The sequence below is a fragment of the Typopeltis vanoorti genome, chromosome 9, assembly GCF_054136105.1.
Source record: "Typopeltis vanoorti isolate ZY-2024b chromosome 9, IOZ_Tvanoo_1.0, whole genome shotgun sequence".
NCBI lineage: Eukaryota > Metazoa > Arthropoda > Arachnida > Uropygi > Thelyphonidae > Typopeltis > Typopeltis vanoorti.
The window spans coordinates 51,226,591-51,242,436 of NC_143557.1; the positions used below are offsets into that span (position 1 = coordinate 51,226,591).

The 15,846-nt window shown below is 37.6% G+C and overlaps 1 long non-coding RNA gene across 1 annotated transcript in view; it reads left to right on the forward strand.

Annotated features, from left to right (window-relative positions):
- The window catches only part of LOC150103037 (uncharacterized), a 61,561-nt gene that overhangs the window by 18,216 nt on the left and 27,499 nt on the right, over positions 1 to 15,846 (forward strand). The window lies entirely within an intron of this gene.

Genomic DNA, 15,846 nt, shown 5'->3' on the forward strand with positions numbered 1-15,846 from the left:
ACTCGTAAATGTCAGAATGATTTTAAGGAACGCAGATGGTAGGGAGGTCACTGAATCAGTCGAAATAGTGGAATTACTGAGTGAGCACTTTGCAGGAGTATATCATCCAGGTGGTGACGTTGAAGGAATGAAGGAACCATTAGTTTATATGGGAATTGTGGTGAATGAAGTGGAGGTGAATAGTCTATTACAGAACCTTAACGTTAATATATCTGTGGGATTGTATGGTATATCAGCACAGGTCTTACGTGAAGCTGCTAAAGAATTGTCAGTGCCCTTGACCTTATTGTTTAATCTGAGTCTCGGGTCTGGTTTAGTCCCGAAAGGGTGGAAAGAGGGGAAAATAGTTCAATTGCATAAAGAAGGATCCAAGACTACTGTTGCAAATTACCGACCGATCAGCTTATCAGGAGTCGTTGTCAAGGTCTTGGAGAAAGCAGTCAAGGGAAAAATATAGGAATGTATTGTTGAAAATGAGATACTGTATGGGGGACAGCATGTTGTGAAGGCTAGATCATTCCTCAGTAACTTGCTCAGGTTTTATAACACAGTGACGACTGAACTGGATAAGGGTAATGGGTTTACAGTGATACCGCTGGACCTGGCTAAGGCCATTGACAGGATTCCACATTGAAGTCTAATCCGTAAACTGCAATATATGGTAATGGATTTAGGGTTGGTGAGATTGATAGGAGGGTGGTTGATGGAGAGATACCAGAGAGTAATTTACTTAGGAGTAGAGTCCAAAAGACGGCCTGTGACTAGTGGTGTTCCACAGGGTTCTGTTCTTGCACCACTGCTGTTTAATGTGTTCATTAACGATATAGGGAAGGATCTGAGAAGAACGGTTCGTTGTTGATGCAAAGTTGGGTAGGGCAATAGTGAATGCAGAGGACGTCAAAATTTTGCAGGATGATTTGGATAGATTGGAGGTCTGGGCTAAGGAGAATGGATGTCACTTTAATGTGACATCCATTCTCCTTAGTTATTTGTTATGCATTTTGGGGTGAAAAGATTAGCAGCAGTATATCACGTTGGTGGAATTGTACTCCAGGAGATTGATGAGGCCAGGGACTTGGGAGTGTTTGTGGATAGGGAGTTGAAGTTTAGGGGGAACATCGCAAAAGTGGCTAAATCAGCTCATCAAAACACTTGGATGTTGAAGAATACTTTGACGAGCAGAGATAAGCAAGTTATTGTTCCTCTGTATCGATCCTTGACAAGACTCCGTCTGGAATACTGTGCCCAGATCTAGTCACCTAGGTTTCTTCTTGATGGGGAGGAGGTTGAGAGCAATCCAGAGCCGAGTGACCAGATGATAACAGGTCTATGGAATGAACCTTGTGAAAAACAGGTTGAAGATTTGTGGATTGCAGAAATTGGTTGATAGGCGGAAAAGCGAAGATTTGATTGAGACATTCAAATTGCTGAAGGGATTCTATAGGATTAATTCAGAGGATATTTTTGGCAACAGGACTGGTGGTGGGAGGACTAGGGGGGACATCCATGGAAGCTGGGAAAGAGTGTGGTTAGTAAGGGTTTTAGAGCTGGGTTTTTTACTTTTAGAGTGGTGAATGAGTAGAATAAGCTGCCTGAGTCTGTTGTGGGTGCTATGACAGTGAATGAGTTCAAGGCAAAGTATGATAGATACTGTGTGAATGGCAAATAGTTGTGATGGACGTGATATTAGGGCCGCTCTCGATGAGATGAGTATAAGGACTCCTTGGAGTCTCCCGTAATAATAATAATAATAATAATAATAATAAGTTAAAGCTCGAGTTTGTAAGTTTTCTTCTTTTTTTATTACCATGTTTAGAAAATTGCAAATTTCTGGTTACTTTCAGTATTGGAAGAAATCACCTCCCCTCTCGAAAACTCAGACCACAATCTTGTACAATTCTGCTTTCCCATAGAATGCCCTTCCTCAAGCCACTCCTAACCACATGGCACTACAAAGGCATTAAATGGAATGACCTCTGGAACTTTCTACTCCTCTTTTCCATGGCAGACTATTGCTTCAAATACAAAACAGTCATCAGCAGTCCAAAATCCGATTTCATAAAGGCCAACAGAAGAAAACTTCCTCCTGTCCAAATGGAAGCCATGCATTCTGGTCCCTTGCTAAGGCTGTTGGACGCAACTTCTGCTCACTTCCATTTCCACATCTCTCTCTCTCTCTCTCTCTCTCTCTCTCTCTCTCTCTCTCTCTCTCTCTCTCTCTCTCTCTCTCTCTCTCTCTCTCTCTCTCTCTTCCTGATGACACTACTGTTACTTCACCCAAAGATAAAGCTGACCTTCTAACATCACTCTTTTCCTCAAACTCGAAACTCGTGTATTGATGACCAAGGGAAATCGCTGCCTACCATACCGGAATTCAAGCACTATATTTTTTCTGTAGTTTTTCGACAAAAAGTCATCAGAAAATTTTTAAATAACTCGGAGAATGAAAAGTCTCCTGGTGCTGATGGAATCTCTCCATTGGTTCTCAAATTGTTCGTCTGAGAACACCTGTCTAGAATCTATTATACATAATTGGTACTTATTCCAACGTGTGGAAGCAATCTCCTGTCCAGCCTATTACAAAAGAGGAAAACCGAAGTCTATCGTCAGACTATCGACCAGTTGCCATCATGTCAGTCCTTTCCACAATAATGGAGAAAACATTTAACCAGTTCTCCCTCCAAATAGAACGTAGATGTCACATCCCCTGATGGTAACTCAGACCTCTTGTACAGTCTCCTCTCTCACAGAATGCCTCTGGCACTACAAAGGATCCGAATGAGATGACCACAGAACATCTACTCCTCCTTCCATGGTCAGACTAGTGTTTCAGCTCATCTGACTTTAACATCTGCTCTGAACGGGTCACAGAAATCATCCTCACCGACATGAAAGCCTTCAAACCTCCCTCCCCCGTCACCACATTCTACTCAGAATCATCGTCCGCTTTCAACACATAGTGTATCAGAGTAGATGAGCAAAAATTCAACCTATCGCAGGTGGCTTTGCATCAATAACTCTATATTCATATTTTGTCTATACCAAAGCAAGCAACAAATGCAAAGCAGCCAACAACAGTTCCAAGTCTAATTTCATAAAAGCGAACAGCAGAAAATTTGCTCCCTGTCAAAACGGAAGCCCTGCATTATGGTCCCTTGCTAAGGCCGTCGGACTCAACTTTTGCTCAACCTCATTTCCATCTCTCTCTCTCTCTCTCTCTCTCATCCTGATGGCCAATGTTACTTCACCCAACGATAAATCAGACTTGCATTGATGACCAACGAAAAATCGCTGCCTACCATACCAGAATTCAAGCACCTTATACCTCCTGTAGATTTTCTACAAAATCATCAGAAAATTACTAAACTGGGACACAAAAAAGTCTCCTGGTCCTGATGGCATCTCTCCATTTGTTCTCAAACACTGTGCTCCGGAGCTAACGTCAGCTTGTAAACATTGATTTGCGTATTATCCTTCAATGCGGCTAGAACAATCTGGTCACGTTCAGTGCAACCAAAACACACTCTTGCCTCTTCTCTCACAAAACAATCTCAGCTCACATTCCCTTATACTTAGTAATATACAAATCGCCAGCAAGATCAGATCTCTTTCTCCTTGGACTAACATTCACCTTCAGCCTCTCCTGGCCCAAACACATCCCAACAATAACTTCTTCAGTATCCAAAAAAACAAACAAAACAAAACAAAAAAAACTAGGCATTCTCTTTCTTTCAAGACTCTGTTTTACACCCAGTCAACTCTTAACAATATACAAATTCTACATCCGCCCATGTTTAGATTACTGCTCATATTTAAGGTGGAGCACCTAACACTTCTCTAAAAATTCTTGACGCTGTCCAGAGGACAGCAACTGGGCTCAAAGACGATCCCCCCACCTCTTACGAATTCACTTGAACCTCAATATCACAGATATTGAGGTTCAAGTACGAGAACCTCGTATTATTTCAGCTCTATAGGTACTTCAATGGCCATTGTTCCACTGAACTGGGAACCATCATTCCTCCACTTTGTTCCATCTGTTAATACAAGAAGAGCAGCTGTCCACACCCCTTTACTGGGCAACTGAAAACACATCGAACCTGGTTTTTTTTTTTTGCTTCCTATTTTATTCCATCTATCTACATACTCTGGAACAGCTTACCGCAAGAAGTATTTCCTTCAGACAGCTACAACTTGCAACTCTTCAAAACAAAACAAAAAAAAAGTCAATAAACTTCTGTCTGATTCCTCACCTACACCCCAGACACGACGCTAACATCCTTATTGGTCCTTCGACCTCTCGTGTGTGGGAGCAATATAAAAAAAATACTTCAGAATGCTGCAGAAGTCCTTAGTCCTAATAATGAGAGTAATCAATGCCACTAACTGAACAAATCAAATTTAAGTAGTAACCATGCTTGGTGCTCAAGTGTTTCGAGCACCACTAAATAATATCAACCAACAACAACAACATGCGATTAACTTCATGTGACTATAAATAGGGGTAGATTTCCTCCAGGTGTGTGTGTGTGTGTGTGTGTGTGTGTGTGTGTGTGTGTGTGTGTGTGTGTGTGTGTGTGTGTGTGTGTGTGTGTGTGTGTGTGTGTGTGTGTGTGTGTAGAGGGATACTGGGAGCCAGATAAACAGATGAGAATATCTCAGAAGTAGTTGTTCTGCTAGGATGGCTATTGCAACAGTATCTGTGGCACTATCGAAAACGAGGTGATATATAGAAAATATAAATTCACCGTATCAAGTACGCTTGTTTATTTTGGCGATTTCTTTTTTTTTTCTTATTGGACATTTCCAATAAGGGAATGCGCCATATCACAGAATATGCTTGATCCATGAATGTAGCTTTCTCCTCTCCCTTCCACGAACATCGGACATCAATCTTATTAAGCATCTTTGAGATCTTAACTTCTAACTTCTTAACTCCTCACATCGAACTGTCCTACTTTCTACTTGCACATGCAACTTCAAACCGCTACACGAGTAATATTCCAATAGTATTTTTCTAAGATGTGAGGAACATTTTACAAGTAGTTTTCACTTAAAAGTGAGTTAGCCTGCCGCATACAGAGCAGTTTTTTCTTTCCGATACCGATGTTTTTCTTCGCAAAAATTAACAGAAACAATGCACGCCTCTTAGTTGCTACTATGCAATCCGAAACAAAGAAAAACCATCCATTGGTGTTTTGTCCTCTTTCTTGATACTACTTTAAAGGGAAGTCTGAGTAATTTACCCAGGTTAGATATGGCTGAGAAGCCTCTAAGTTAACATTTATAACTTACACACGGAATCAATATGATAACCTACGTGAGTAATTTCTTGAAAAAAAAAAATGTAATAAATGACTTATGCATGTAATCTCCGTATGTAGCGAGCTGATTTAATGACCAATGTCAGTAGCCGTTCCACTTAGGCATTGCTCTTAGGTGACGAAACCTTGAAAATGAATTTAATGGTCACGTTAACTTATTAATGGTGCAAAGCATTTCACAACTACGGATATTTAGCTTTAAGAGAGCACTTCTTGGAATAACTAATCTTCAGCATTTCTTGTCATAAAAGTATTAGAATGAAAGGAACAAAATGGATTATTTCAGTGCTTAGTAGCTTATTTACTCTACAAACGCTCAATGAAATTGAGCATTTGTAGAGACAAATGGCTCCAGTACAATGATAATTCCGAAGATATCTGTAGTAAGAACATCTTTCGTTTGTCATGGAGACTTTTTTTCGCCATTTCCGAATAACGAAGATATTTCGTTACGTGCCCTGCAATTTTACTGTTGGGCATCTTTCTTTTTAAATTCCTCAGTCGTATTTTCTAAAAGGATTATTAATTCCATTCCATCAAATTTTCCCTATTTCTTTAATAATGGAAATATATCGTGCTCTCTTTTAAGGTATAACATTTATATTCAAGATTATCATACTTAGCTAAATTTCTCTCACTCTCAGTATTATAAAATAGTTTCGGTTGAGGCGAATGTACTGTAACATCTTCATCATCAGCAGTAGGTGATAATAAAGGTCCATTCCTATTATACGGGACTGTCGTTGAGAGACTCCTTATTTTTATCATATTGACGAAAATAACTTAATCAAGAGCTGATTATAATAAATTGGAATAAACCTGTTTAGGACAAATCGGAACTAATACGCTAGTCTCATAATGGTATGGAAAGAAGCATTTTGAAAGCAGTAGAAATCCTACATAATCTTACCAGCCTTAACGTCAGCACAAGAGATGTATTAGCAGAACGCGTAATCTTTGTCGTCTTCAGATTTTTTCCACGTCTCGTTTACCTTTTTTTTTTTTGTATGTTAGGCAAAAGCATTATTGCCATCCCATTATTCTTCTTTTCCTATTCCAAATACACAGCAGGGCTGGATTTATGGTTGTTATAGTCCCCTATGATATAACTTCTAAAAGCTTCCTACCTCCACCGAGTAAATTTTAGGTAATCTATACAGAGGAGGAGCCCCTAGTCTTATGAAGTCCAGCTTATGCGTAAATCCAGCCCTACCGATAACATATTTCCTTTCCTCTAATCTGTACGATTGATACGACCATGCATAGTGTTACAGGGGCGAATGCTGGTCTTGAAATTCACGCTTGCTCTTGTTATCATTCAGGGAGTGAGAGGTGTGATTGAAGTCTGATTAGCGGAATAATGAATTACTGACCATTTAAAACTATATAGTTAAAAATGTATGTACATTTAATCATACAAATACAACATTTATTTTACAAATGATATTCTATCTTTTTTCAATTTAGCTACTTGAATACAAATTCTACCCTACTGTTCTTCTTTATGAACTGGTCAATAACATAAAAAGTTGGTTGTAACTTAATTTTCCCAAGCAACACGCACACTTGTAAAGGCTGGCTGAATCTCACTGGCTAGAACTACTCTGACTGCGTATGGCCTGTGTTTAAGACGACGTGAAGGGAGCGGAAATTGCTATGCGCGCGCATGAAATCACAGTGCTGCAGCGAGCACCTGGAAGCCCCCACAACCGAGCAAGCCAAGGTAGCTTTGACTAGACGAGCAAGCATCGGCATTCGATATACAACGCAAAGCTCAACTTCTGTAAAATGTCTTCAAAATGATATTTGGTGCTAAAATGGCATATTTAACCGATATTTTTAATTACTTAAATAGTGTTAATACAAGTATCCCAGGGAAAATGAAAATATTTTGACATCCACTGACAAATTGTCAGCTTTTCAAAAAGTATCTCTTTGGAAAAACCGCATATCAGAAAAAAACAGAGCAGATATGTTTTCTTCTCTCCATAATAAAAATGTCGAGGGAATTATTTCCGTTATGACAGAACATTAACAATATTGGAAGAAAATATTTCGTTACTTTCCTTCCTTAAATACACCCAGTTATGCCTGGATACGAAATCCATTTGGCACAGTTAATACATCGAGTTGTGAATTTTCGTTACAAGAAGAACAATTAGTTACCTTGTCTACGGATCGTACTCTAAAAATGAAATTTTCTGAAATAACTCTTGAAGAATTTTGGATTTTTGTCCAAGCCGAATACCCAGCTCTCTCTCCACAAGGGCACTGAAATTTTGTTACAGTTTTCAGCATCATATTTGTGTGAGCTCGGTTTCTCAATATTAACCAATATAAAAACTAAAAAGCGTGAAAGACTTACTAATATAGACGAAGAGATGAGGGTAGACCTGATATTGCTGAATCTGCAAAAGCCGACAAGCTCAAGTATGGCACTAGAACAAGTTCCATAAAAATTATAAAAAGCAATTCCATGCATATTTTTATTGTTAGTTTCATGACCCTAATGCTTTTGGTGTTCCCCAAATTTTTCTTATAATCGAAAGTGTTCCGTGACTTCGAAAAGGTTAAGAACCACCGTTCTAGAGAGAGCAATGCAAGAGCGCATTGTTTACGATTAGTCTTCTTTCTGATTCATTTGTCATTTGCAAGAACGATACACTCCTTTGAACAAAACACATGAGTGTCAATTCGATGCATGATGAAGATTTTAGGCTTTTACAACCGAAGATCAATAGTCAGGTGGACGGGTTTTAGACTCCCTAAAAGCACACACTCCGACTGCTGAATACAACTGGCAGACACATCTCATGGTTTTAGTTGCCGCGATATTAACTCAAAACAACCAACCCAACCCAACCCAACCCAATTTCTTCGTGCTCCACAGCTCTTCTGATGTAATATAACTCCCAAGCATACTTCAGTAGAAACACCAGTCAGATATTTAAAACAGAAACTTAGATCAGAGGGCCGGTAGTAATTCAATCCACTGGAACTGAATTAAGATTTACCATAGAATGTTGATATCGGAATTCACGGCTGAAGAAATTAAGGTTACTGTATTGTCTAATAATTGCGTGTATTCTTCTTTCCAGTTACCTGTTTTGTAGGCTAAAAATAAATAAATTAAAAAAACCTCGAGTTTCCGGGAGGTTAAAACCCTGTTATGCCTATTTGAGACTAGTTCCAAAAGTAAAACAATTTTGGAGAAAAATAATTATATTTTGAATTATTGATAAGTACAAATACAATATTCGGTTATTTATGATAATGACCAAATATTTACCTTTTTCCGCCTGCGTACTGGCCCAAAACGCTTAAGGTGATAGTCAGAAATTTGTAAACCATTCTGATGCATGCTAGCAACTAAAAAGTACGAATGCCTTCTAGCAACGCACTCCTATTGCGATATGTAATTTCGATCGACTTGTGTGCGGAGAGAGAGAGAGAGAGGTTGCTCAGCAACTGAGTGAAATAAATCATTACTAACCCTGTGCACTTAGGAGGAATGGGGGGACGGCCAAAGAAGTACTTAATAATTGCTGAACTCACGCATTAAAATGTTGTGTTAAACATTTTGCATTATTTTGCTTTCGAATGTGCCGCAGTCACACTATTTGTCCAACGAGCACTTATTGATATGTCACCACTGACAACCAGTGCTTAACATACCATTCATAAAAAGGAGTTGAAGATCCATTGCAAAACAGGTAGAATCATCGCAATACATTATTGCGATGCGTAATAAGTTAAAGTACGACCTAGAAAATCTTCATCATGAACTTAGTTTAGCACAGATTAAAAGTACGAACTGTACAAGAACTCATAGATGTATATTTCCATTTTATTAGTACTTTTTTTCGGGATTTCAGTGGCTTGACAACTGTTAGGTATATGTATTGAAACAGTGGAGCTCTCACTTAAATAGAGCTTACAGTAGGCTGACCATATTTCCTTGAGACACAAACGTTACATTGAGATGGCAAAAACGGGACGGGGGTTAGGTAATATTCTGTATTCATGAAAAAGTAAGACGATAAAAAAAGTAGTGCTTTGCCTAATATGTATAGTGATAAAATGTTGGTAATTATTGCTTCTGATTTGGTACGTGCTGAAGAAAATTTTGGTTCATAAATTTTATTGATCAATGTCGACAAGCAGTCACTTGCGCGAACACTTTGGCCGTGACGCACAGTATGATAAGCAACATAAGCCTAAATTGCTGCAATTTTATTTTTCACTATGACCATCAATCTCTCCATAAACGAGCTAATGTTTGTTCACTGAAGCCAGAGTCTTTTCAGCATCCTTATGTTTCTAACTATGTAGATGTTGTTTGATGTCGATTCTACCTCCATGAGCAACGGAAAAATGAACATTACAGTGTTGACATACCACTTTTGTTCCATCGCTACAAATCAGTTTAATAAATCTGAATTCTTTCTCGAGATCGTCGTTAAAACTTCAGTTTCGCCTCTTTGACATTGCAAGGATAGACATAAGCTTTAAAAAATATGAAATTTAAACCACCGGCATTGAATAACAAAATCTGATTAGCATACAGGCAAAACAAGAATTAATGCTACAGCAGAACAGACGTGCAAGTGTAGCCAACATGCATTTTTTTTTTCTCGGAATAAATCACTGCAGATATCGATATTTATATTTAGTATCGAACAATGCGACTCCATGGTTATACAAATTACTCTATCCATGATATTTATATACGTTTATAGGTTATGAATAAGAATTTATGATTGCCCAATATTAAAGTACATTTATAGTTTTTATTAAAAACGGGATAAAATTGACATTTTTATTAAAATGACGGGACGGCCTGGAAATATGAAAAAAAAAAAAACCGGTAATGTCCCGTTCAAAACTACGTATGGTCAGCCTAGCTTACAGCAGTTTCGAACAGTCTCATTTGAAAATAACATTCAGAATAGAGGCAGGCTAAAACTGTTTGCGTTTTCTCAAGACTGTAAAGCCTTTGCCGTGATCTCCTAGCTTCTCCATTGTTAGCTTTTTCAAAGGCTTGGGATTAGGAGGAAATCTCTCCAGTTAGGATGATCTGAGAAATCTGAATAAAAGAAACAGGACTTCGAAATTTCTTCACGAACTTTGAATAAAATTTGCTAATTAGGACACGTTGTTAAATTCTTGAAATTAGTTTTATTTTGTAATTTCCCGCGGCAGTGCTTGATTTCTTAGATTAAAAAATATTACTAAATTACTTTTGATTAAATATAGGCTAAACATTTAATGAGAAATTTCGTCCGCTGCTGGTTATGTTAATGCAGATAAGTTTGTCTCATACGTATATATGTCAAATGAAATACATTGTATCGTTTCAGTATTGAAGCAGTATTTGCAATATATCCCTCCACGTTAGTTTGATCAATTAATTTTATTTCGTTTACTGGAAGGATACTCTGCATTATTCTTTGTGTTAAGTCTGTTCTTCCATAGGTTCATAGATTCTTTCTACATCTATGCAAGGTCCTCTTATGTTAGGAAGGCCATATCTGCAAATGAAAATGAAATGTTTTGATGCTAACCAGTTTCTCTAGGTTTGTTTTTCCGATTTTTATTACAGATCTGGTAATGGGAGGCTTTGTTCGTAAAACGCTGCGAAACATCTGCTTCGGGTGCATCAGAATATTCCAGCCTAAATCTGTTCAAGAAACATTCTCGATAACAATAATGGTTGGTAGCTGTTTTACTTTTCTGTCTTAAAATGACAGAATACCTTTTTGAGCCACTTAAAGTTTCCAGTAAGCTGATGGGGGACCTCGCACCATGTGATCATTACCTGGTGCGAGATTTTCATAGAGACATTCGTAAACATCCATGACACGATGCGACTCAAACTCACAGCCTGTGAGTTGGCGAGTGGAGACGTCACTCCTTGGTCAGCACTGCTGCCAAATCGCCCAATAATAAATTTAAAAAAATATATATATAATATAATAATAAATAACATAAAATAAAAGTGTTGCTGTTATTTATAGATATTTTATATATAGATATATAGATATTTTAAAGTTCTCACTGAAACTCCGTTTTGTTGACGTAGTCTAATCATATTCCGATCTGTCTCAGAGTCCTCATGATTCCAGCAGAATTAATCTATCTGTTCGTATGTAGGCTACGTTTTTTCCCCTTGTCACCCGATTACTGTAATATTGAATTAAAACTGTACCAAAAGACAGCATACAAACATAATAACGTTATTAAAAAAATACGGTACTGTTGATTGGAGTTCAAACGATGATAGAAAATTGTGTGATTTTTCCTTTATTCCGTAGATGTTACAATTTTTCGTTTGAGTGCATAGGTTGATAAATAACAACAAAATTTATTGGATTGGTGTTATTCTCTATGCCTGTAAAAACGTCTTGCTTCTTCTGTTTATTTGTTGACCTTTACCAAAAGCGTCACATGCGGTAATACATTTTTTAATGTAATCTCGTCTGTGGTTATCTGTTATATCATCTGCATATACCGTTGTTTTGCATTCTGCTGATAGATTAGGAATAAAAATTCCTCAGATTTCACTTCGGTTTTGTATTCGTCTGAATAGTTTTAAAGCTAGTGAAAAGAAAATGGTTTGGAGGATAAAACCTTGCCTAATTCTTTTTTAAATATATATGGATATTATATATATCAAATGGAAATAAAACATTAAAGATTAAAGCAAAGGTGAAAAAAAATTGTAAAAATACCTTAATTTTCACATTGCTTCCAAATTGAGCTCATCACACTGTTCCTGTAAGGCAGACATCTAGCAGCAGACACGAAGAGTAAGGAACGAACTCGCGAAGATTGCTGCCTTACAGGAACCAGGAATTGACGTATGGTAAGGGTTAAAAAACAGGCAGAGGAGGTCCAATCAGTTGATGAGCATCAGTGTACTCACGGTCTTCATTTGTAGAGAAGCTCATTTCTGTGTGATAATCAGGTTCATTTGGGAAAAGCAACGCTCACGTTCAGCAGTAGAAATGGGGGTGCTGTTGATAGTGTTTATTAACTGCAATAGTGAAGCAGGCATTTTCTTCTCTGTTAGAAATTCACGAAAACCTCTAACAACCTCGTTCTAGAATTAGCCTCTTACACAAACTCTCTACTTCAGTCTCACCGAAAGCAACATTCCTTTCAGTACTATCTGGCCAACATTCTTGATACAACACTTTTGTCCATTCTGAAATTTGCATCTCTTCTGGAGATAGAAAGCGATTTTCCATTCGTTCTTTCAAGCAGTCATAAAATTTTGTAGGATGAAGAGAACGATTCACATTTGTTGGTCGATTGGTTACCCTCTTCTTCAAAGTCCCTCCTTTAAATTTCAGATTTTCAACTGCTTGTACAGCTTCACGATAAAAATGCCTGCCATTGACTTTCCTGTCTTCAAACAGCCGAATCTGCTATGAGCTTTTGTAGAGTGTAATATCTCTTGCTTGCAGTTCAACACTAAGCTCTGACAATCCTTGGAGAGCATCACACATCAATTCAAGATCCAAAACAAAATCAACATTTGTTATTTTCTCCAAAAGGCCTTCATACATTACTCTTTCAGACTTCTAGTAGCAAGGGTTATACGTTGGTCAGACATAACTGGTAATTAGTTTACGGAATTAGCAACGCATATAAAGTATATTAATTAAAGGTAACTTTAATGAATAACGTCTATATTTCGGCAACGTCACAGTGCCATCTTCAGAAACATAAAGATATGGTAAAATATGTTGAGGTTAGGAACGTTTTTTAGAGCTCTAAATCTTCAGCAGCTCTAAAAAACGTTCCTAATCTCAACAAATTTGGGTGCATGAAACTACCCCAAATTTGGGAGACTTACATTATGAGAACTTCAGCCCAACTGCCAAGACTACCAAATTAGCCCGCAAGAGGGCACCATTAGGACTTTAGGAACAATATTAGTTTCTTGCTTTCTTCTTCATTTGCTTTGTGTTAGTGCCTGCGTGCACGTACCATATCTTTATGTTCCTGAAGATGGCAATGTGATGTTGCCGAAATATAGAAGTTATTCATTAAAGTTATCTTTCAGACTTGTCTCTGTTTTCATCTTGTTTTGCTGCTGTAAAATGAGCCACAAGTGCTTCATAATCTTTCCACACCGTGAAAACACTTCTAAAACTAGAAGCCACCCAACGTGTACTTCAAACTCTTCCAATCTTGAAGATTTCCTTGTCAAGATCTTCAGCGATTTTGTTTAGTTCTCTGACATTTTTGGGTGAATGGTGATAGAGACAGTAAAGTTTGTCAAGAAATGACTTGAAGTGGTTGATTTGTTCTGGGAAGATTTTTTTTACAACATCACCAACAGAGAGAGCTCGAGTCTATGATTGGCACAATGCCAAACCAAAAGGTGAGGATAATTCTTTAATCAAAGCCACTACTCCTTTTTTCATACCCAACATCACAGCTGCTCCATCACTGGCAATGGCAACAAGATTTTTCTTCAAATAATCATCATGAAACCCAAATTCATTAAGAATATTTATCAAACTATGGAAAAATACCTTATGCGGATACATTTTCTAACTCTACAATGGCAATAAATATAGCATTGTGCGTACATATATTATTAATGATGACAACTGGCTAATAGTGGTGCTTCCATCAATCAAAAGGGAACTCTCACAGTTTGACTCCATTAGTTTTTAAAAAGGGATTATTTTCATTTCAGTTCCAATATGATTTGTTATATTCATACAAGCATTTCTAGAGTGTAGAATTCAACCCACGTCACTGCCATTCAATTCTTGGAGATCAATTTCTGATTCAAAGTCATTGAAAGCCTGGGTTTTCTTTGAAACTTTATATGCTGTTCTGAAGATTTTATAAGTGACTTCTTTCTCATGTTCAAATGCTTTTTTGAATAAGCTGACTTCAGTTATTGTTCTTTTGCAGATTCTATAATTTAGCGGCAGCAATGTGAGCTGAACTGTTTTTATGATCATGAATTCTTTTACGTAGTGAAGTCATTTTCTTTTTTTATTCCTACCATAATGAGAAATTTGAATATTTGCCCATGGCTTTGAAATATTCATACCTTGCTTATTCCTTTCTACTCCCAAACTTGCGACTTCCTTACATATTTTACAGCCAATGTTTTTATTTTCCACCAACAGCCATTCATTTTTGTTGGAAATATCAGCATTTTGGTCTAGAGTCCAACAGTCGGGCAGATCTTATGCAATTTCACTCGTCGTAGGGGTCGTTGTAGCAACCGTAGCAGCCACGTATTTTATCTCTCCAGTTTTTTATATCACTGTCCATCGGGTCTGCTTTTGCCCCATCACTATCACTACACTTACTGTTCTCGAGCTTTAACTTTTTAGTTGCGGGAGCGGAAGAGAAAAATTGTGTTATTTTACTATTCATCGCGTAAAACTGGCGAAACTTCCATGAAACACGTTATCCTCACTCACCCACGTTGTAAAAGTGCGACTCTACTTGCGTAGAGAACTTTTGCTTGTATGCTTGTTCACATAGAAGTTCCGCTTCCCGCCGACTATCGTAACTTCCGGCCGACTATCGATTCTAATCGAAAAGTTTGATCTTCGAGGTTCAGTGTCAACAACAAAAAATGGTAGCACTAGATTGGATGAATCAAAGATGACCCCTGATTTACATTGTCAACGACCATAACTGAGAACTGAGAATTTAAAATGGAGGTAGTCCTAGTTTTGAAATACTTACAAAATATGTGTTTAGGGACTATTAAAGTCCTAAAAGTTTACCGTAATGCGTTCCGACTGAAAAAAAAAAGCCCTATATATATATATATATATATATATATATATACCTCGCTTAAAGCGAATTCTATATGCGCGATTGAGTGAAATGATACTGATACTATTTCCCGTTTTAAGTGAGTGTTAATCAGTTAACGCGATTCTTTTTACGTTTTGCGAAATTTTTTATCGCCAATCTTTAGTGAGCGGAAAAGCTGGAAGTCATTAAGCGACATGTAAGTAGCGCTAGTAAGCTAATAATACAATGATTGTGCGAGACCTGGCATACAGAGAGTCTACAATTTGAACTATATTAAATAAGAGCAAAGAATATAAAAAACAAGGAAAGTTGCTACTGCTTATTTAAGCATGCAGATCACCTGAAATAGAAGCCATTTACTGATCGAGATGGAGCGTCTTCTATTATTATTATTATTATTATTATTATTATTCGTGACACCTCCAAGGAGTCCGAAGACTCATCGCAAACGGACACTCACTATACAACACTCCGTCTCCACCACTACTACCAATCCTCTACATCAGCGCCATGATGTAGATGATGGGCATGATGAATTTTAAGCCTACAGTACACACTACTAGTACAATGGATGGACTGAGATCCAGGCTGTGGAGATCAAAGATGAAATTTTTTCGATCATCTTCAAGATCTCCATGAAAGCAAGAGAAGATTTCAATTTCAGCTCCATCATCCTATGCAATATTTTTTTTTCTTAATGAGAGCTTATAGATCAGTG